Source organism: Giraffa tippelskirchi, chromosome 10 (genome assembly GCF_054371585.1).
Source record: "Giraffa tippelskirchi isolate mGirTip1 chromosome 10, T2T-mGirTip1v1.2.pri, whole genome shotgun sequence".
NCBI classification, from domain to species: Eukaryota; Metazoa; Chordata; class Mammalia; order Artiodactyla; family Giraffidae; genus Giraffa; species Giraffa tippelskirchi.
In genome coordinates, this window is record NC_137284.1 from 128,782,417 (window position 1) to 128,803,608 (window position 21,192).

A 21,192-nucleotide genomic window follows, 5' to 3' on the forward strand; every position below is an offset into this window, starting at 1 on the left:
CAATTAATTTTGATAGCTTTAAATGGGGTGTGATGTTGGAAATTTTAAATGGAATAGACTGAAGTCTATGAAAATTGAAAGATTTAAAACCTATGGGATATTCCAAAGGTGTTATTTAGGAAGGGAAAAATATAAGGAAATTCAACAGCATGATAAAAGGCAATTACTACAGACAAAACCATTTATTTTTTTGCGATCCACTGATTAAATAGTCTAATAATTGTTTAAAGTAATAGTTGGACAAGATGAATAATGAAAAAATAGACTAACATTAGCACTCATTCCAAAACTCCACATAATTTCTGCTGCAGGCTAGGACTATGCTAAGTAATTTCATTCACATAGGCTAACCTAGGTATGGGGTGAAGAGATCTCTAGTCTATTGTTTCCCTCTATTTCATTGTATTGTTCACTTAAGAATGCTTTCTTATCTCTCTATGCTATTCTTTGAACTCCGCATTCAGATGGGTATATCTTTCCTTTTCTCCTTTGCCTTTCACTTCTCTTTTCTCAGGTAGTTATAAAGCCTCCTCAGACAACCATTTTGCCTTTTTACATTTCTTTTTCTTGGGATAGTTTTGGTAACTGCCTTCTGTACAATGTTATGAATCACTGTCCATAGTTCTTCAAGGCACTCTATCAGAATTAAGACCTTGAATCTACTTGTCACTTCCACTGTATAATCATAAGGGATTGGCTTAGGTCATACCTGATGGCCTAGTGGCTTTCCCTATTTTCTTCAATTTAAATCTGAATTTTGCAATAAGGAGTTCATGAACTGAGCCTCAGCCAGCCCCTGGAAAGACTAGAGATCTCTTCAAGAAAATTAGAGATATCAAGGGAACATGTCCTGTAAAGAGGGGCATAATAAAGGACAGAAACAATATGGACCTAACAGAAGCAAAAGGTATTAAGAAGAGAGATGACAAGAATACACCGAAGATCTATACTAAAAAGATCTTCATGACCCAGATAACCACACTGGTGTGATCACTCACCTAGAGCCAGATATCCTGGAATGCAAAGTCAAGTGGGCCTTAGAAAGCATCACTAAGAACCAAGGTAGTGGAGGTGATGGAATTGCAGTTGAACTATTCCAAATCCTAAAAGATGATGCTGTGAAAGTGCTGCACTCAATATGCTGGCGAATAGGGAAAACTCAGCAGTGGCTATAGGATTGGAAATGATCAGTTTTCATTCCAATCCCAAAGAAGGGCAGTGCCAAAGAATGTTCCATCTACTGCACAACTGCACTCATTTCACAGGCTAGCAAGGTAATGCTCAAAATCCATCAAGCTAGGCTTCAACAGTACATGAACTGACAACTTCCAGATGTTCAACCTGGATTTAGGAAAGACAGAACTAGAGAGCAAATTGCCAATATCCGTTGGATCATAGAAAAAGCAAGAGAGTTCCAAAAAACATCTACTTCTGTTTCATTGACTATGCCTTTGACTGTATGGATCACAACAAACTTGAAAATTCTTAAAGAGAGGGGAATACCAGACCACCTTACTTGCCTCCTGAGAAACCTATATACAGGTCAAGAAGCAACAGTTAGACCCGACATATAACAATGAACTGGTTCAAAAATTGGGAAAGGAGTACGTCAAGACTGTATATTGTCATCCTGCTTATTTAACTTATGTGTAGAGTACATCACGTGAAATGCCAGGTTGAATGAAGCACAAGCTGGAATCAAGATTGCCAGGAGAGATATCAATAACCTCAGATATGCAGATGACACCACCCTCATGGCAGAAAGTGAAGAGGAACTAATGAGCCTCTTGATAAAGCCTTTGCCTTTGTTGGCAAAGTAATATCTCTGCTTTTTAATATGCTGTCTAGGTTGATCATAGCTTTTCTTCCAAGGAACAAGCATCTCTTAATTTCATGGCTGCAGTCGCCATCTGCGGTGATTTTGGAGCCCCCAAAAATAAAGTCTCTCACAGTTTCCATTGTTTCCCATTTGCCATCAAGTGATTGGACCAGTTGCCATGATCTTAGTTTTCTGAATGTTGAGTTTTAAGCTAACTTTTTCACTCTCCACTTTCACTTTCATCAAGAGGCCCTTTAATTCTTCTTCACTTTCTGCCATAAGGGTGGTATTATCTGCATATCTGAAGTTATTGATATTTCTCCCGGCAATCTTCATTCCAGCTTGTGCTTCATCCAGCCTGGCTTTTCACATGATGTACTCTGCATATAAGTTAAATAAGCAGGGTGACAATATGCAGCCTTGAGGTACTCCTTTCTCGATTTGGAACCAGTCTGTTGTTCCATGTCCAGTAATAACTGTTGCTTCCTGACCCCTGCATACAGATTTCTCTGGAGGCAAGTTTCATATTCCCTTCTCTTTAATAATTTTCCACAGTTTCTTGTGATCTACACAGTCAAAGGCTTTGGTATAGTCAAAAAAAGCAGAAGTAGATGTTTTTCTGGAACTCTCTTGCTTTTTTGATGATCCACCAAATGTTGGCAGTTTGATCTCTGGTTCTTCTGCCTTTTCTAAATCCAGCTTGAACATCTGGAAGTTCACAGTTCACATACTGTTGAAGCCTGGCTTGGAGAATTTTCAGCATTCCTTTGCTAGCATGTGAGATGAGTGCAATTGTGCGGTAGTTTAAACATTCTTTGGCATTGGAATGAAAACTGACCTTTTCCAGTCCTGTGGCCACTGCTGAGTTTTTCAAATTTTCTGGCATATTGAGGCAGCACTTTCACAGCATCATCTTTTAGGATTTGGAACAGCTCAACTGGAATTCCATCACCTCCACTAGCTTGGTTCATAGTTACGGTTTCTAAGGCCCACTTGACTTTGCATTCCCAGATGTCTGGCTCTAGGTGAGTGATCACACCATCGTGGTTATCTGGGTCGTGAAGATCTTTTTTGTGTAGTTCTTCAGTGTATTCTAGACTCCTCTTCTTAATATCTTCTGGTTCTGTTAGGTCTATACTATGGATGGAGGTTCATGACTTTGTATGGGAGGCAGTGATCAAGACCATCCCCAAGAAAAGAAATGCAAAAAGGCAAAATGGTTGTCTGAGCAGGCTTTACAAATAGCTGAGAAAAGAAGAGAAGCTAAAGGCAAAGGAGAAAAGGAAAGATATACCCATCTGAAAGCAGAATTCCAAAGAATAGCAAGGAGAGATAAGAAAGCCTTTCTCAAGGGACAGTGCAAATAAATAGAGGAAGACAATAGAATGAGAAAGACTAGAGACCTCTTCAAGAAAATTGATGATATCAAGGGAACTTGTCATGCAAAGATGGGCACAATAAAGGATGTATTAATCAATTGAAATGATATTAAGAGTAGAAGTTTTATAATCTCTCCCCTTCTTCAAACACTTTATGTTATTGCAATTATAGAAGTTCAGGTTAACTGTCAATGCAGGAGGAATTTAAATTCTAAAGTTTAGAGAACTACTATTGAGGTAGGCTTTTCCATCCTATAGAACTCTCACATCTCTGTACAGTGAAATATAATCAATTAGCATTTACTAGTAATCTATATATAGAAGTGTGGGTCAATATCTAATACAATTTGATTATGAAGAGAAGTCCACCTAACTCCTCTATTTTTGGTGGCCTGAAAGTCAAAGAAAATGAAAGTCCCTCAGTCTCTTTGCGACTCTTTGCAATCCCACGGACTATACAAGCCCATGGAACTCTTCAGGCCAGAATACTGGAGTGGGTAGCCTTTCTCTTCTCCAGGGGATCTTCGCAACCCAGGGATGGAACCCAGATCTCCCGCAGTGCGGGTGGATTCTTTACCAACTGAGCCACAAAGAAGCCCAAAAATACTGGAGTGAGTAGCCTATCCCTCCTCTAGCAGATCTTCCCAATCCAGGAATCAAACTGGGGTCTCCTGCAATGCAGGAGGACTCTTTACCAACTGAGCTATCAGGGAAGCCCCAACAGAGACAAAAAAGACAGACTGAGAGAGGAGAGAGGGAAAGGAGGCATAGTGAGAGAAAGGTGACAGGAGAGGCGATTTAATGATTCTGTGCAAATACCATAGATCGAAGCTTTCACAGTCAGTCATGGGCAAGGGGTTAGTGGGAATAGACTATCTTTGTATCTCATTGCAAACTTCCTTAAGAACACAGCCCTTGGGATTGTTTTTATTTGGGAAAATAGCACATGATTATACATGATTTGCTTTCCATAAGAAAAACATATTTTTAAAAAGTTAGTTAAATACATTAAATATAAGCCCTGAGTGTTATACAACTTCTGACTCAATTTCTATCTGTCCTTAGTTGGGAATCAGAAAGAAGACTCACAGGATTCAAAATGTACCCAGTTCACATAAATTCAAAGCACACAAATAAAGTAGTATAGCATTCAGCCAGACAGCAACTGCATCCAGAGTTCTTGACATGTCTCAGGTGCAAATGTTAGGCCCTCGGCCTCAGGAGGAATATTCCATTACAAGAGATGAAGTTGAAGTGCATGGGGACCACTTCAGTTTAGGATGGAGCCTCCATCATCCCTCACTAAACTTTTATACTATTCCAAATAACCCTTGGAGCATGTGCCAATTCATTATAGCTGAAACCCACCAATCAGAGGTTTAACAATGAACACTTAATTCCTGAGTATAGTTGGCTTGATATAGCATGAACAAATCACTCTACATTTATCTTAACACATCATTGACTAGAGACATATTAATATATCTTTTGTTATCCAAATGTGATTGACCAGAGATGTATCAATATGTTTTTAGAGAGTGATACAATTAACATCACAATGCTAAGTTGTTAAGAGCTTAATGTTCATTATACAACTTAGGATTGTCACTATGTCACGTTTTGCTCTGTAAATTTTCTGTTCCAACCTTGTGTGTATTAATGCAAGTTTATTATCATAATTTTTTATATGATGCACTGTGAAATTTCTATTTTCCATAAGCAACTAGGAAAGTGAAAGTCACTCAGTCATGTCTGACTCTATACAACCCCTTGGACTATACAGTCCATGGAATTCTCCAGGCCAGAATACTGGATTGGGTAGCCTTTCCCTTCTCCAGGGGATATTTCCAACCCAGGGATCAAACCCAGGTCTCCCACAGCACAGGTGGATTCTTTACCACTGAGCCACAGGGGAAGCCAAGCCAATAAAATGGACACCCTGGAAGAAATGGACAAATTCTTAGAAAAGTAAAACCTTCTGAGACTGAACCAGGAAGAAATAGAAAATATGAACAGATAAATCACAAGTAATGAAATTGAAACTGTGATTAAAAATCTTCCAACAAGAAAAAGTCCAGCACCAGATGGCTTCAAAGGCAAATTCCATCAAACATTTAGAGAAGAGCTAACATCTATCCTTCCAAAAAACTGCAGAGGGAGGAACACTCCCAAACTCACTCTTTGTGGCCACCATCACCCTGATACCAAAACCAGACAAAGATATCACAAAAAAAAGAAAATTATAGGCCAGTATCACTGATGAAAGTGAAAGTGAATTCGCTCAGTCATGTCCGACTCTTTGCGAACCCGTGGACTGTAGCCTACCACGCTCCTCTGTCCATGGGATTTTCCAGGCAAGAGTACTGGAGTGGGTTGCCATTTCCTTCTCCAGAGGATCTTCCTGACCCAGGGATCAAACCTGGGTCTCCCGCATTTTAGGCAGATGCTTTACCGTCTGAGCTACCAGGGAACATAGATGCAAAAAACCTCAACAAAATACTAGCAAACCAAATCCAACTACACATTAAAAGGATCATACACCATGATCAAGGGGGATTTATCCCAGGGATACGAGGATTCTTCAGTATACACAAATCAATCAGAGATACCATATTAACAAACTAAAGAATAAAAACTATATGATTATCTTAGTAGATGCAGAAAAAGCTTTCAACAGAATTCAACACCGATTTACAATTTAAAAAACTCTCCCGAAAGTGGGCATAGAGGGACCCTATCTCAACATAATAAAGGGGATATATAACAAACCCACAGCAAACATTACTTTCAATGATGAAAAACTAAAAGCATTTCCTCTAAGTTTAGGAATAAGACAAGGGTGTCCACTCTTGCCACTATTATTCAATATAGTTTTGGAACTCCTACCATGGAAATCAGAGAAAAAAAGAAATAAAAGGAATCCAAATTGGAAAAGAAGTAAAATTGTCAGCTGTTTGCAGATGATATGATACTATACATAGAAAATCATAAAGATGCCACCAGAAAACTACTGGTGCTAATCAATGAATCTGGTAAAGTTCCAAGATACAAAATTAATACACAGAAGTCTCTTGAATTCCTATACACTAACAACAACAGATCCGAAAGAGATATCAAGCTAACAATCTCATTTACCATTGCAACAAAAAGAATACCTAGGAATAAACTTACTTAAGAAGGCAAAAGACCTGTACACAGAAAACCATAAGATACCTGTGAAAGAAATCAAACATACAAACAGATGGAAAGATATACCATATTCTTGGATTGGAAGAATCGGTATTGTGAAAATGACTATACTACCCAAAGCAATCTACAGATTGAATACAATCCCTAGAAAATTACCAATGCCATTTTTCACAGTACTAGAAGAAAAAATTTTACAATTTGTACAAAAAACACAAATGACTCCGAATAGCCAAAGCAATCTCGAGAAAGAAAAATGGAGCTGGAGGAATCAGGCTCCCTGACTTAAGACTATACTACAAAGCTACAATAGTCAAGACTATATAATATCAAGACTATAAGATACTTGCACAAAACAGAAATATAGATCAACAGAACAGGATAGAAAGCCCGAGATAAACCCACACACACTATGGCACTAATCTATGACAAAGGAGGTAAAACATAAATAGAGGAAAGACAGTCCCTTCAATAAGTGACATGGAAAACTAGACAATTTCATATAATAAAAGAATGAAATTAGAAACCCCTAATACCATACACAAAAAACTAAACTCAAAATGGATTAAAGACCTAAATGTAAGACCAGACACTATAAAACTCTTAGAGGAAAATATAGGCAGGACATAAATTGCATCTTTGACATAAGTTGCATCAAGATATTTTTGACCCACCTGCTAGAGTAATGAAACTAAAAATGAACAGGACCTAATTAAACTCAAAAGCTTTTGCACAGCAAAGAAAACCATAAACAAATAAAATGAAAGCCCACAGAATGGGACAAAATATTTGCAAATGAAGCAACTGAAAAAGGATTAATCTCCAATATTTACAAACAGCTTATGCAGTTCAAGATTTAAAAACAAAAATAAAAAACTGGACAGAAGACCTACATAGACTTTTCTCCAAATAAGACATACAGATGGCCAGTAAACACATGAAATGATGCCCAACATCACTAATTATTAGAGAAATGCCAATCAAAACTACAGTAAGGTACCACCTCATGCTGGTCAGAATGGCCATCATCAAAGTCTACAGATAAGAAATGCTGGAGAGGGTATGGAGGAAAGGGAACCCTCTTACACTGCTTGTGAGAAGGTAAATTGATACAGTCACTATGGAGAACAGTGTGGAGGTTCCTTAAAAAGCTAAAAATAGAACTATCATATGACCCAACAATGCCATTACTGGGCATATACCCAGAGAAAATCATAATTCAAAAATACACATGCACCCCAATGTTTACTGCAGTGGTACTTACAATAGCCAAGCATGGAAGCAACCTAAATGTCATCAACAGAGGAATGGATAAAGAAGATATGGTACATACACACAATGGAATATTACTCAGCCATAAAAAGGAGTGGCATTGGGTCATTTGAAGAAACATGGGTGGACCTAGAGAGTGTCATACAGAGTGAAGGGAGTCAGAAAGAAGTAAATATCATATATTGATGCATATATGTGGAATCTAGGAAAATGGTATAGATGATCTCATATGCAAAGCAGAAAGAGGCACCGAGGTAGAGAACACACACACGGATACCAAAGAGGAAAGGGGGGCTGGGACAAATTGGGAGATTAGGACTGAGGTACACACACTATTGATACTATGTATAAAATAGATAACTAATGAAAACCTATTCTGTATCACCAGGGAACTCTACTCAGTGATCTATAGTGACTAAGGGCCTCCCTGCTGGCTCAGAAGGTAAAGAATCTGCCTGCAATGTGGGAGACCCGGGTTTGATCCCTGGGTCGGGAAGGGAATGGCAACCCACTCCAGTATTCCTGCCTGGAGAATCCCATGGACAGAGAAGCCTGGTGGGCTACAGTCCATGGGGTCATAAAGAATTGGACACAACTGAGCAACTAACACTTTCACTTTTTATGGTGACTAAATGGGAAGAAAATCCAAAAAAGAGGAGATAATATGTATATGTATAGATTATTCATTTTGCTGTAAGCAAAAGCTAACACACTATTGTAAAGCAACTATACTCCAATAAAAATCAGTTTAAAAAATGAAAGTGCCCCCCTCCCACAAAGGTCCAACTTGTTGACTATCAGGTAAAATAAAAGAACATATTTTAGAGGAAATAATACCCATAGGACTACAAAAAAGAAAAAAAAAAAAAAGCTGCCAGTACCTGCAGTCTGCTCTTCCAAGGGAAAGTACAGTGAAATACAGCATATTTGTAGACCTGTTCCCCTGCACAGAGGTGCCTGCTATACAGCCTATCACACTTTAATATTAGAATGCTTTAGTAAGACATGTACAAAGTTTCAAATAAAGGCCTTAAGTGTAAAAAAAATAGTTGATATTTACTCAAACATGGGTGTTTCAACATTCACTTACATAACAAATCACCAACCACAGGTTTTAATTTCAGCAAAAATCCCCCAGTCAATAATGTGTTAACTCAGTACTTTGCAGAAGACAGAGTTACAAGAAAGTAGTCCCAGTCATACTGCCAGATCCTCCTGGAGTTCAGACCAAATGAATGAAACATTGAAAACTAAATTCTTAAGTATTTAAGCACTATCTACAGATTTTTATTAATTTAAACTCTCTAGACAAGTTTAAATTGAATACAAACTTTTTAATCTGAGTACTTTTTAACATTTCAAACATCCTGAACAGGAAATAAAACATATTAACACTACAGAAAAAGATTTAAAATATATAATTTACATATAACCACAATGTAAGTATATGTCTTCATTATATATAAGTAAAGTGAAGTGAAAGTCGCATCTGACTCTTTGTGATCCCAAGGACTACACAGTCCATGGAATTCTCCAGGCCAGAATACTGGAGTGGGTAGCCGTTCCCTTCTCCAGGAGATCGTCCCAATCCAGGGATCAAACCTAGGTCTCCTGCATTGCAGGCAGATTCTTTACAATCTGAGTCACAAGGGAATCCCAAGAACAGTGGAATGGGTAGCCTATCCCTTCTCCAGTGGATCTTCCCAACTTAGGAATTGAAATGGGGTGTCCAGCATTACAGGCAGATTCTTAACCAACTGAGCTATCAGAGAAGCATATATAATAGTGTATAATTTTTCTTATAGCTTTATTTTAGTATCATTTATGGTTCTAGTAGGGCTTCCTTGGTGGCTCAGTGGTAAAGAATCCACCTGCCAATGCAGAAGATGCAGGTTCAATCCCTGGGTTAGGAATATCCCCTGGAGAAGGCAATGGTAACCCACTCCAATATTCTCGCCTTGGAAATCCCATGGAGAGAGGAGCCTAACGGGCTATAATCCATGGGGTCACAAAAGAGTTGGACATGATTTAGCAAAAGCATGGTTCTAGCAATATGAGTTACATACTTTATAAGATGCTTGCAGTATTCTTCAGTTCAGTTCAGTCACTCAGTCATGTCTGTCTCTTTGCAACCCCATGAATCACCACACACCAGGTCTCCCTGTCCATCACCAACTCCCGGAGTCTACCCAAATTCATGTCCATCAAGTCGGTGATGCCATCCAGCCATCTCATCCTCTGTCATCCCCTTCTCCTCCTGCCCCCAATCCTTCCCAGCATCAGGGCCTTTTCCAATGAGTCAACTCTTCACATGAGGTGGCCAAAGTATTGGAGTTTCAGCTTCACATCAGTCCTTCCAATGAACACCCAGGACTGATCTCCTTTAGGATGGACTGGTTGGATCTCCTTGCAGTCCAAGGGACTCTCAAGAGTCTTCTCCAACACCACAGTTCAAAAGCATAAATTCTTCAGCACTCAGCTTTCTTTATAGTCCAACTCTCACATCCATACATGACTACTGGAAAAACCATAACCTTGACTAGATGGACCTTTGTTGGCAAAGTAATGTCTCTGCTTTTTAATATTCTGTCTAGGTTGGTCATAACTTTCCTTCCAAGGAGTAAGCATCTTTTAATTTCATGGCTGCAGTCACCATCAGCAGTGATTTTGGAGCCCCAAAAAATAAAGTCTGACACTGTTTCCATTGTTTCAGCATCTATTTGCCATGAAGTGATGGGACCAGATGCCAGGATCTTAGTTTTCTGAATGTTGAGCTTTAAGCCAACTTTTTCACTCTCCTCTTTCACTTTCATCAAGAGGCTTTGGTATCATCTGCACATCTGAGGTTATTTATATTTCTCCCAGCAATCTTGATTCCAGCTTGTGCTTCCTCCAGCCCACCGTTTCTCATGATGTACTCTGCATAGAAGTTAAATAAGCAGGGTGACAATATACAGCCTTGACATACTCCTTTCCCAATTTGGAACCAGTCTGTTGTTCCATGTCCAGTTCTAACTGTTGCTTCCTGACCTGCATACAAGTTTCTCAATAGGCAGGTCAGATGGTCTGGTATTCCCATCTCTTTCAGAATTTTCCACAGTTTATTGTGATCCGCACAGTCAAAGGCTTTGGCATAGTCAATAATGCAGAAATAGATGTTTTTCTGGAACTCTCTTGCTTTTTCAGTGATCCAGAGGATGTTGGCAATTTGATCTCTGGTTCCTCTGCCTTCTCTAAAACCAGCTTGAACATCTGGAAGTATTCTTACTAGAAGTTAAAAGAATACCAAATCGAACTAGCCAAGGATCTAAATTCTCCATCTACTGATTTTTGGTCAAAATACAGGATTAGTATTCTTTTCCTTTGGAGATTCAAACTGAAGACTCTTGACATCAGGCTGACATTTATTTTAATGTTTAAGCTGATTAAAACGTAGGGTGTAGGCACCCATATCCCAAACACAGAGAAGAAAGTTTAAAGATCAGTGAGTTTTCAATAGCAAATATTTGTTAAATTGTTATTAATAATTAGCTTTTGTTCAACAAGTTTTGCTTTTTGAAACCAAGTTTGAATCTCGAAACATATCTATCATCCATTCCCAATTTCGTTTTACCTTTATTTCAAAATCATTGCCCTAATATCATGATATGTTGACCTGTTCTGCTAGCACTATTAAAATTTTAAGCATACCTCATTAGCATTTTATGATAATTAATAGTATTGAAGCAGGATATAGAAGGGCCTCAAGCTAAGCAGCCAGTATTAGTCTCCTGTGGACAGATACCCCAAAATAGCAGGAGCAAGAGAGGAGCTTAGTCCTCGATAAGGGATAAAAGACCACATATTCCTCAAAGTCAAGGAGACCTTCCTGACTACACATGTACAGAAAGGCTCCTTGGAAGTCAAAAGAGAGGTAGCATCACTTCATAGTAAGTGATGTCAACCTACCCATAAGCCTCTTTGCTAGAATCCATCTTGGCTACGAAATGCACATGCATACATAGGAGGACTCAGAGTAACGCCAAATATGAGCTCAGAACCAGGCAAAGCAAGATGACGGCCAAAGGAAACCTGGAAGAAATGCCCCATAAAAGTGACTCAAACTACCATGAGGGTGTGACTCTCTGAGCCCATCCGTGTGTCCATCCACACGTATCCTCATTCCTCCTAATAAGTACCTTTCTTGTTTCTCTACTTTCTGTCTCGATGTGGAAATTTATTTCTACACAGCAAATATGTCAGGGCCTTGTCATTGACTACCAGCCCCTCTTGGCTTAGCGGCTAAGAGTGCTCTCACTGCCGTGGCTTGACTTCAGTCTCTGGCTAGGAACCGAAATCCTGCTTCAAGCTGTTGCAGGTCAAGGTCACCGGATATCAGTATCATTTAAAAAACTTGTCTCCTAGGAGATGAGGACTTTGTGTCTTATCAGTTTTCCTTTTTTGAAACATTTGACCAAGGAAACACTTTGATCTCAATATTTAAACTTTTGTATTTGCTCACTGTGACAACCAAAGCAATTAACTGACTCCAGTATAATTTGTCTTAATTGATATTGCCACTACTTAACTGAAACAGTTGTTATTGTTTCTGAAATATTGATACTGTTATACTCAGTTCCCAGTATTCCTGGTTCCTGCCTACATGCTGTGTTTTTTGTATCACAATTGACTTCTGTAATCACAAGTACTATTACCTCTTTCTATCTGAGTATTATTAGTCAGGTAAGTAATGTTAGCTGTGTAATCAACAACCCTAAAATCTTGGATGATTGACAATATAAATGTTAATTGGTGGCTTTTGGCTTATGCCAAAGCATAAAATGGTCCCCTAAATGTGGGAAGAAAAGGTTCTAATAAACCTTTTCTTTATAAAGGGTACAAAATTTCAGAGAGCCTGTACAACTGACGCTTGGCTATTTCTAATATATAGCTTCAAATTCACATCCAGTCAACAGAACAAGGAAAGAACGAGATCACGGAGCAATTCTTAACTGCCTTTTGCCAGAAGTGACACATCATATCTGCTCACATTTCATTGGTGGCAACCAGTCTGACGACTCTACTTATAATCAAAAGAGCTAGAAAACAATTTATACTCAAGAAAAAGGAAAAGCCAAATAAACATCCAGCCAATCTCTGACACAAATTTCACATAAACTCACGAATCTTAGAGACTCAAATTGTTCCAAATAATTATTTTTTTTTTACCATTATCATCTTAACACAAAAGCTGCCATGACATTTCCAGTGTAAGCTTTCACTTCTTCCTTAAAAGATGTTAAGTCTCAAAAAAATCCTTTTATTGTAGGCAATTCAGATACATAAAAGAACCCTGCTGATCTTTTCTATACTCAAGACAGGAAGTCAGCTAAGGTACCAATTCCTTTCAAATGGAAAAGAGTAGTAAAATCCAATATAAAGGCACTAGGGCTGGACAGGGACCAGTTGCTAGGTGAGTTTTAGCAGCAACATAATGGAAAATGTATATATAAGATTATAAATTGAAATTTATTTTTTAAATTTAATATATTATTTTATTATTAACATATTATGTCACTGTGCTTTTTTCAACATAGCAATGGGGTTTTATTGACAAAACTAGGAATTTCTACAACTTTGACTGTCGTTACTTTGTACTTCAGGTAAAACCTCTCCAGGCTCATTGGGAGCCAAATCAAAGTATTTTGAGGTGAATGATGCTTTGGGTCCAGTTAGTTTTGAAATACACCTTTCTACTTATGACTATAATTGGAAAATTGGTCTGACTTCAACAGCTAATAGGCAAACTGTGTCAAAATTTCCTTATAAGATAAATGGTAAATTGTACTAAAGACATACTATATTCTCTTACAAAAAGAACTCAGCTTACCATGCTATTACAAATTGTTATAAAAATCTTAAAACTTTATGTAACTAAATTTCAGGTTTCCATTTCCCTTCACACTTTGAGCGGAAAAGCATCATCATTTATTTTTATTACTGACTCCTGAAATTCTAACTGAAATTCTAAGTTATTTTGCGTATTTCATTTGCTGGGCCTTTTCTGTTGCAAAATTCATTCATATGCAGAATTACCCATGATATTCTGAAGAAAACAGGATGTCATTCTCTAAATGAAACACTTGGAAGGAGGGTTATTTCTATTTCAAGCCTCCAGTTTATTTTAATTTATTTGCTGATGGAGCCAAGATCTGCAAGAACAGTCCCACATTCTCATGCTGATTCTAAGTGCAAAAGTCTACATCGTGACCTTTGTATCAACAGACACAATATATCTTTAAAAATAGAGTATTCCAGCTGTATGTGCCAGGGCCCTAGTGGCTTCAAACCTAAACAGACAACATCACTACAGAAAAGCTTCAGTCTTGAGAAGAGTGGCTCTTGTACAGTTGAATGAGAATTTTTGTTTTTTTTGTTTTTTTTAAGCAAATGCTGAGCTTAAAATACATTGCCAGAGTACCAGCATGAAAAATAGAGTGAAAATGTATGCCTCAACTTAAGCAGTTTTTGTCTGTCACTCATTTCATGGTTTATAATCATTCTCAAGTGAATATTATCAAGAAGATGCTTTCGTCTCCATCTCCCTTGGGTACCCTTCTGTACCTCCATGAACGACCCTCAGAGGAGCCTTAGAGGGAGACTGAGTTTGCTATTCACATTTGATTGTGCAAGCTCCTGGGATGGGGTCAAATCAGTGATTTAGGAGCCTTCCTCTCTGCTCATGCTTTTTCCCTCTTCTAGGACCACAGAAGAAGATAAACAGCCACTAGCACATTTAGAGTAAGCTATATGATGTCAAAATAATCAAATAGCTGATATTTTTTCAGGATGTATATTGTCACTGACTCATATGTCCTTGGAGGCCAAATTAATTATTGTAAAGGAGAAGGAAGTTTTAAAATTGAGAATGTGGTCAATGGGAACCAGGATGCCCTTAAAGTACCTAGCAGTTTGGATGTTTTTCTCAGAAGGTGGGTAAATAGATATCAAATACAATATAAATTAATACTGTATATCACATTGTAGAGTTCTCTATGGTTGACATCGCATTTAATAAATGAACCTTCTAAGTTTGATGGTATAGGTATTATGTATACTTCTCAGCCAAAAAAGATTTGGAGAATTTATTAATAAGTGATTTAGTCCATCTCCAAGTTAGCATGTGCTAGAGTCAGCATTTTATAAAACTGATCCTTTGACTCCAAATCTTATGCATGGTCATTGTACTACATTAGTGATTTTTTTTTTTCAGATTATATTCTGCAGTGATATGGATCTCTAGAAAGGAATTTTGAGGATCACTCACCATAAGGGGAAAGCAGAGAATCCAAGCCAGTGGGAGTGCCAGTAGCATCTTTTCTTACTTCAATCAAAGCAACCCCGTTTCTATTGCTTAAATTGGTATTTGATGTTAAGATTACATTTGAAAAAAAAATTTTAAACATAATTCCAATAAGTAAACAACACAAACAAGTTTCCAATATGAAACACTGTATATGTCATGTACAAGGACTGCTCAAAGTGATTCATTAGGTTAAAAGTTCATATATCAAGCTTACCTCCAACTCAAGACTTCTGACTTTAGATTATGGGATGGATGCAGTGCTGGCTACACCAAGATGGCAGCTCAAGCTTTACCTAGAGAAATAGGAACTATAAGGTTAGAATATTTTTTTAAGGCTACCAAATTTATGTATTTATTATCTCTGCTCATCTTCTGTAAAGATCAAGTTGTATGTGGTTTAAATTATTAGATTTAGCAGGTGTCCTTGGCACCTAGGACACCAAGTTTTTCTACGAGAAAGGTGACTTATCTTTCTATGACAGGATCCTAAATCTAGGCCACAGCTGACTGAATTAAGGTTGACCTCTAATCCAAGTTGGGCCAATTTCATTATCTTCCACAAAAACAAACAAAAAACACACTACAGGTAGGCATCTCAAGCTAAAGCTGAGTCACATTAATTATGTAGCTATAAAAACTACAAAACGTTCCAGGTTTCTTAAACTTTTCTTTAATATTTCCTCTAATTCCTTGACAATTTTTTGTATTGGGGTATAGCCAGTTAATAAACAATGTTGTGATACTTTCAGGTGAACAGGGAAGGGACTCAACAATATATACACATGTATCCACTCTCCCCTACACCTCCCTCCCATTCAGGCCACCATATAACATTGAGCAGATTTCCATGTGCTATACGGTAGGACCCTGTTGATTATCCATTTTAAATATAGCAGAGTATTCATGCCCATCCCAAACTCCCTAACTATCCCATCCTTGACATATATTTTATTGTTTAAGTTAGTTCAAGCTTTTGTACATTTCATGCAAAGATAGGCTCAATAAAGGACAGAAATGGTATGGACCTAACAGAAGCAGAAGACACTAAGAAGAGGTGGCAAGAATACACAGAAGAACTATAAAAAAAAGATCTTCACGACCCGGATAATCACGATGGTGTGATCACTCACCTAGAGCCAGACATCCTGGAATGTGAAGTCAAGTGGGTCTTAGGAAGCATCAGTACAAACAAAGCTAGTGGAGGTGATGGAATCCCAGCTGAGCTATTCCAATCCTAAAAGATGATGCTTGAAAGTGCTGCACTCAATATGCCAGCAAATTTGGGAAACTCAGCAGTGGCCACAGGACTGGAAAAGGTCAGTTTTCATTCCAGTCCCAAAGAAAGGCAATGCCAAAGAATGCTCAAACTACCTCACAATTGCACTCAGCTCACACACTAGTAAAGTAAGGCTCAAAATTCCCCAAGCCAGGCTTCAACAATACATGAACCGTGAACTTCCAGATGTTCAAGCTGGATTTACAAAAGGCAGAGGAACCAGAGATCAAATTGCCAACATCCATTGGATCATCAAAAAAAGCAAGAGTTCCAGAAAAACATTTATTTCTGCTTTATTGACTATCCCAAAGCCTTTGACTGTGTGGATCACAATAAACTGCGGAAAATTCTGAAAGAGATGGGAATACCAGACCACCTGACCTGCCTCTTGAGAAATCTGTATGCAGGTCAGAAGCAACAGTTAGAACTGGACATGGAACAACAGACTGGTTCCAAATTGGGAAAGGAGTATGTCAAGGCTGCATCTTGTCACCCTGCTTATTTAACTTATACGCAGAGTACATCATGAGAAACGCTGGGCTGGATGAAGGGTGGTGTCATCTGCATATCTGAGGTTATTGATATTTCTCCCAGCAATCTCGATTCCAGCTTGTGCTTCATCCTGCTCAGCGTTTCTCATGATGTACTCAGCATGTAAGTTAAATAAGCAGGGTGACAATATATAGCCTTGACGTACTCCTTTTCCAAAATTATATCTCTGTAAAGCTTACTAAATAAAATCACAATTAAGTGACAAGTATTTTAGGATATTTCAATTCAGTTTCTCTTTTCTTAATTTCTGCCTCTAATCCATAAATCCATTTCTGTATTTTAAGACCCTTCAGTTTTTATGGTTGTTACTCTAAAACATTTGAAAACAGACTACTTAATTTTATAATCTTATTCAGATATGATCATGACAGCATATGGGTTTTTACCTGAGTACATACTCTAAAATAACACTTTTCTTAAATGATCAAATGAAGTAAAATCCCTATTTTACACCACACTCTATTAGCAGAAACATAGACTCTACAAAATGAGTAGCCATACATAAAGGAAGATTTTACTGAAGATTAAATTTCTGAAATCGTATTGTATTTTGCAGTGTATTGTTTTATTAACCTGGGGAAAAGAGGACCCCTTGCACGTCTTTTAGCACCCATCATTATTGAATTAAACAGACTATTTGAAAAATAAAATTCTCATGGTATACTGCTGAATTGGACCATTCTGAAAGTCTTCTAATTATTTTTATGGTTTGTTCTTAATAGCTGTACATTACTGCCTTATGTTCCCTTGGTTCATGTACCTATCAATTCATAATTCATTACAATAACCTCTCGACTGTCCTCCATATCTCTGGCTCTTTTCTTTATTGTCACCCCAAACCCAATTAGACCTATACCCAACTCATAAATTAATCCTCATAAACACTGCATTCACCTCCCAGCTTGTTAAGATGAGATCAAAGTACTTTTTTAAATTAATTTAACACTTTTGGGAGACATTCAAAGATCTCCAAGTTGATACTAGCTTGCCCAATAGAAACTACGTTTATGGAGCCAAGCATTCATAATGTATTTTCTCTTTATAGTACACTTGGTTATTCCAGTTTTACAACTGAAGAAACTGAGGCCTAGAGAATTTAACTGATTTTCCAAAGAGATATAGTTAGTAAGCAGTCATCTGTTCTCAGACACAAGTGTGCCTGAATTTGATAAAATATTTCATTAAAAATATCTTCCAAGTTTACATAAATTTGGAAAATAATCTATAAGATATCCATCTTCCAAAATCAAAGTTTTTATTAGTATATTCACATGCCTCTTTTCATGGTTTCACTAGGAATTTTTTTCCTTTGATGGGCCACAGTTGTGCTTCAATATCTCCTCTTTCCACTGCAATGGGTATATGCACTACCCAGGTTTTTCAAATAGAGTACCACATATTGTGGTTACTTCAACACTAGCAAATGACCTATGCATGGCCAATTCAAATCTTTCCTAGGCATTAGAAGAGTTACATTTACAGAGACATTTTTAAATGTGTATGTGTGCTAAGGTCACTTCAGTCGTGTCCAACTCTGTGTGACCGTACAGACTGTAGCCTGCCGGGCTCCTCTGTCCATGGGATTCTCCAGGCAAAAATACTGAAGTGGGTTGCTATGCACACCACTAGGGGATCTTCTTGACCCAGGGGTCAAACCCTCATCTCTTACATCTCCTTCATTGGCAGGTGGGTAATTTACCACTAGCACCACCTGGGAAGCCCCTTAAATGTGTACAGAATAAAGTAAATAAAGCCAAAGGATATAGAAAGTAAGTAACTGAAACCTCTAGGTCCAAATATGTGTAAAGTAAACTTGACCTTTGAATTTCACAGACACAAATGACAATGAATTTTCTTTTGGACTAAGAATATTTGAACTGAGATTCTATACTTGCAATCAAAAGCAGTCCAGACATAAACTGTAAGATTTATATACCATCCAATGTACTTTGGCAAAAACTGCAGTCTATGCTAAAAAAATAACACTTTTAATTTTCTTCATAACATTGTAGACTTCAATATGCATTTTTTCTGGACTGTGTGGTTTCATTTCTCTGATATGATACATGTTTAACTACACGTCAAGAAGCTGCTGGGTTTCTTCTTTGTATCATTATATTTGCCTACAAGCTTGATTCATATTAATATTCAGCTAGTTACTACAACCTTATCTTAGATCCTCAAGAAGCTTAGTCCCTGGATGGGGATTCTTGAGCCAGTAACTAAGATATTATTCTCAGATGAAACATTTAAGGAGATGAGAAAGACAGAAGAGGGGAAGAAGCCTACAATAATGTACATGCAGATGAAATCCACCCTCAGCCTAATCTGATGGGGAGTTCTAAGCAGAGGAACATCCAGAGGGCCATCCTATCCTGAAGCAAGCTGTCTCCTACACTTTAAGAGGAATTCTAGGGAGAGAGTTTACCTTCAACTGTTAGTAGACAACACTCACAGGACCTGGAGGATGGGTGAGCTCACATCAGGAAAGGGGATCTTAGCAAGGCAATTACAATCTACCACAACCACCAACTGCCTCCTAAACTGCACAGTATAACCTAGAAAGAACTCAAGTGTTACAATCAGACTGAATTTTTTTAAGTTAAATTCCAGTTCTTGAATTTCTGGGTTAACTTGAACAAGTTAGCTCTCATCTACTGGCCTAGGAAACTTCCTTTGTCATGACTTCGCTGTTCTTGTTCAGTCCCTAAATCTTGTTCAAATCTTTGCAACCCCATTGACTGCAGCATGCCAGGCTTCCCTGTCCTTCACTATCTCCAGGAGTTTGCTCAAATTCATGTCCATCGAGTCAATGATGCCATCCAACCATCTCATCCTCTGTTATCCCCTTCTCCTGCCCTGAATTTTTCCCAGCAACAAGGTCTTTTCCAATGAGTCAGCTCTTCGCATCAGGTGGTCAAAGTATTGGAGCTTCAGCATCAATCCTTCCAATGAATATTCAGGACTGATCTCCTTCAGGATGGACTGGTTGGATCTCCTTGCAGTCCAAGGGACTCTCAAGTGTTCTACAGCACCACAATTAGAAAGCATCCATTCTTCAGTGATCAGCATTCTTTATGGTCCAACTCTCACATCCATACATGACTACTGGAAAAACCATAGCTTTGACTATATGAACCTTTGTCAGCAAAGTGATGTCTCTACCTTTTAATATGCTGTCTAGGTTTGTCATAGCTTTCCTTCTGAAGAGAAAGCAGCTTTTAATTTCATGCTACAGTTATAATCTGCAGTGATTTTGGACACCAAGACAATAAAATCTGTCACTGCTTCCACTTTTTCTCCTTCTATTTGTCATGAAATGATGGGACCAGACACCATGATCTTAGTTTTCTGAATGTTAAGCTTTAAGCCAGCTTTTGCACTCTCCTCTTTCACTTTCATCAAGAGGCTCTTTAGTTTCTCTTCACTTCCTGCCATTAGCGTGATATCAAAGTTGTCATGACTAGAAGTAATGTATTGGAACCTTTTTCATATGGTAGGCGCTCAATAGCTAGTAATTGTTAATATGTACATTTTAAAGCAAGCACTTGGTGCCTTTTTCTAATCTCTACCAATTCAGAGAACATTTGATATATAAAAATAATTTAAAATAATTTAAAATTTTTGCTACAACTTCTCTCCCCCCAAAAGGTCAATTGAGATCATATACATAATAAATGTCAAACTACGTTACAATCTTCATTCTTACACCCTGTCCAAACTCAAACCACAAGCAGCTTCCCCTAAGGTTTCAGTCATTCTTCCTTCTACAATACTCCAAGTTACCTCCCAGAAAGTAATCTTTACTTGGCCATTTTGAATTTTTCCTTTTGTATTAGTTTGTAAGGGCTACCATAACATATTCCCACAAGCTGTGTGGCTTAAAATGTATTCTCTCACAATTCTGGAGTCTGGAAATCTGATATAAGATGGCTGTCTTCTATATTTTTTCTCATGGTCTTCCCTGTGAGATGTCTGTATCCTCATCTGCTCTTATTAGGACACCATTCATGTCGTTTTAACTTAATTACCTTCTTAAAGTTCCTATCTCCGAATTGGGTCACATTCTGAGGTACCAGCATTAGGACTTCAACATCTGAACAGGGGGAGGGTACACAAGTTCAGCCTTAACACATTCACTTGTCTTGTAGCTAACATTTACCAGACACACCGTTCTTTCCAGTGTAAAGACTACTGGCCTCTCTGGCTTCCTGACATTGCTTGTTGCTCTTCACAGTTACGTGTCCAGTAACTACTCCGGCAAAGTACTCTACTGGGTACTTTTTGGGCAGGTGAGAGTGAGTAATATGAATGGTCATGAATTAACCTTTATTTCTATCACACTTAAAAAATTAGTTAGAAA

General features: G+C 37.9%; 1 long non-coding RNA gene across 1 annotated transcript in view; it reads right to left on the minus strand.

The window, feature by feature from the left end:
* Window positions 1-21,192, minus strand: part of LOC145524000 (uncharacterized) — a 53,836-nt gene that overhangs the window by 24,631 nt on the left and 8,013 nt on the right. The window contains exon 2 of the long non-coding RNA XR_014067014.1: window positions 15,216-15,294. This is a non-coding gene — a long non-coding RNA (uncharacterized LOC145524000). The remainder of the gene's footprint in view (window positions 1-15,215; window positions 15,295-21,192) is intronic.